Raw genomic sequence first — 3,174 nt, 5'->3', positions numbered from 1 at the left:
GCTATTGTAAATTGTGCTGCTATGAACATAGGGGTGCATATATCCTTTCTGATTGGTGTTTCTGTTTTCTTGGGATATATTCCTAGAAGTGGGATTACTGGGTCAAATGGAAGTCCCATTTTTAACTTTTTGAGGAAACTGCATAATGTTTTCCACAGTGGCTGCACCAGTCTGCATTCCCACCAGCAGTGCACGAGGGTTCCTTTTTCTCGGCATCCTCATCAGCACTTGTCATTTGTTGATTTGTTGATGATAGCCATTCTGACAGGAGTGAGATGGTACCTCATTGTCATTTTGATTTGCATCTCTCATATAATTAGTGACTTTGAGCATGTTTTCATATGTCTCTTGGCCTTCCTTATGTCTTCTTTTGAAAAGTATCTATTGAGGTCCTTCACCCATTTTTTTATTGGGTTGTTTGTCTTCCTTTTGTTATTCTGTATGAGTTTCCTATAAATGTTGGAGATTAAACCCTTATCAGAGATATCGTTGGCAAATATGTTCTCCCATGCAGTGGGCTTTCTTCTTGTTTTGTGAATGGTTTCTTTTGCTGTGTAAAAGCTTTTTATTTTGATGTAGACCCATTTGTTTATTTTCTCTTTAGTTTCCATTGCCCTAGGAACTGTGTCGGTGAAGATATTGCTTCAGCATATGTCTGAGATTTTGCTGCCTGTGGATTCCTCTAATATTTTTATGGTTTCCCATCTTACATTTAAGTCCTTTATCCATTTTGAGTTTACTTTTGTGTATGGTGTAAGTTGGTGATCTAGTTTCATTTTTTTTGGATGTATCTGTTTAATTTTCCAACACCATTTATTGAAGAGACTGTCTTAACTCCATTGTATGCTTTTTCCTCCTTTGTCAAATATTAATTGAGCATAGTGGTTTGGGTTGATTTCTGGGTTCTCTATTCTATTCCATTGGTCTATATGTCTGTTCTTGTACCAGTACCAGGCAGTTTTGAGAACAGTGGCTTTGTAATACAGCTTGGTATCTGGTATTGAGATCATTCCTACGTTGCTCTTCTTTCTCATGATTGCTGCAGCTATTCGAGGTCTTTTTTTTTATTCCAGATGAATTTTTGGAGAGTTCATTCTAGGTCTGTGAAATATGCCATTGGCATTATAATGGGGAGTGCATTGAATTTATAGATTGCTTTGGATAGTATGGACATTTTAATGATGTTGATTCTACCAATCCATGAACACAGTATCCTCTTCCATCAGTTTATGTCTTCCTCTATCTCTTTTTTTAACGTCCTGTAGTTTTCTGAGTGGAGGTCTTTTACCCTCTTAGTTAAGTTTATTCCTAGGTATCTTGATTTTTTGGTGCGATGCTAAATGGGATTGTTTTCTTAGTCTCTCTGTAAGTTTATTATTGGTGTATAGAAAAGCCATAGATTTCTTGGCATTAATTTTGTATCCTGCTGCATTGCCAAATTCATTTATTAAGTGAACCTTCAGGGTTTTCTATGTACAGTATCATGTCATGTACGAATAATGACAATTTTACTTCTTCTTTTACAATTTGGATGCCCTTTATTTCTTCTTCTTGTCTGATTGCTGTGGTTAGCACTTCTAGTACTATGTTGAACAGGAGTGAAAGCGGGCGTGGTTAGCACTTCTAGTACTATGTTGAACAGGAGTGGTGAAAGCGGGCATCCCTGTCTTGTTCCTTTTCTTAGTGGAAATGCTTTTAGTTTTTGCCCATTGAGTATGATGTTGGCTGTAGGTTTGTCATATAAGGCTTTTATTATGTTGAGGTATGATCCCTCTATTCCAACTTTGCTGAGCGTTTTTATCAAAAAAGGGTGTTGGATTTTGTCAAATGCCTTTTCTGCAAGCTTTTATATAGCTTTAAAATGCTTAAGTCATCCATGCTTGTCTTAAGTTCCTATTTTAAAATTGCTCACTTTTAACAGGACACATTGTAGAAGGGGATGGCACTGAGCCAAACATTATGATAATCCTAGCGCATTTGTTCCTGCCTAGATCAGAAATATGATTCATCTGTATGCCTCTGACATTTTTCTGGACAATGCACTAGAATTAAAACTAGGATAATTGTAGTTCAATGGGAAATCAAGAGCACTGAAGCTAAAAAGCATGGATATATGAAATGATGGATAAACTGAATTTATACCTGCACCATACTGCTCTAGCTGACCTGTCTGGATTTGACTCCTTGGACTGCCTAAACCTGTGGTATAGGCCAGATCCCATTTTTTGTTCAGCCTCCTGATTCCTGGCCTCTCTTGGTGAGCCCTACCCTTTGACATTCAATGATCAGTCAAATATTAAGTCTTGGTTAACACCACTAATGTCGGCTCTCATTTCACGAAGGATTACGAAAATTTGCAAATGCCTAGTGCTCCTGAGCGTGTCTTACTTTAACTCTTTGACATAAACCACTATAAGCATTCCCATTACACTTGATTTTTTCACTTTAACTTTCTGGGTACTCATTTTTTTAAAAATTATAGTTATGAAATATCTGTAGCATCTGTTTTCTATTTATTATATAACTGTTTTATTGAAGTGTAGACTGAAAGAGACCTTACAAATCAACACAACCCCCATTTTATTACAACTCTTAATTTTCATTACAAAAGTTAAAATGTTTATTATAAAAATTCAAAAATTTAGATAATTAAAAGAGAAATTTAAACCATAATGCTACATATATTTTAAACATTTTATTGAATTTATTGGGGTGATATTGGTTAATAAAATTATATAGGTATCAACTGTGCACTTCTATAATATATTGTCTGTGTATTGTATTTTGTGTTCACCACCCCAAATAAAGTCTCCTTCTGTCACCATTTATTCCCCCTTTTGTACCCGCTGGTACCATCGTGTAACTCCCCCACCCCCCATTCTCTCTGGTAATTACAATACTGTTGTCTGTGTCTATGAGTTGTTGTTGTTTTCTTAATCCCTTTACCTTTTTCAGCCATCCCCCAAACCCTCATCCCCTCTGACAGCTGTCAGTTTGTTCTCTGTATCTATAAGCCTTTTTAAAATTTTGTTTGTTTATTTTGTTTTTTAGATTTCATATACAAGGAAATCATGTGGCATTGTCTTTCTCTGACTGGCTTATTTTACTTAGCATAATACTCTCCTGGTCCATCCATGCTGTCACAAAAGGTAAGATTTCCTTCTTTTTTACAGC

This window comes from Myotis brandtii, unplaced genomic scaffold (genome assembly GCF_000412655.1).
Source record: "Myotis brandtii unplaced genomic scaffold, ASM41265v1 scaffold39, whole genome shotgun sequence".
NCBI lineage: Eukaryota > Metazoa > Chordata > Mammalia > Chiroptera > Vespertilionidae > Myotis > Myotis brandtii.
The sequence above is the reverse complement of the archived record's forward strand: the minus strand, read 5'-3'. Positions refer to the sequence as shown.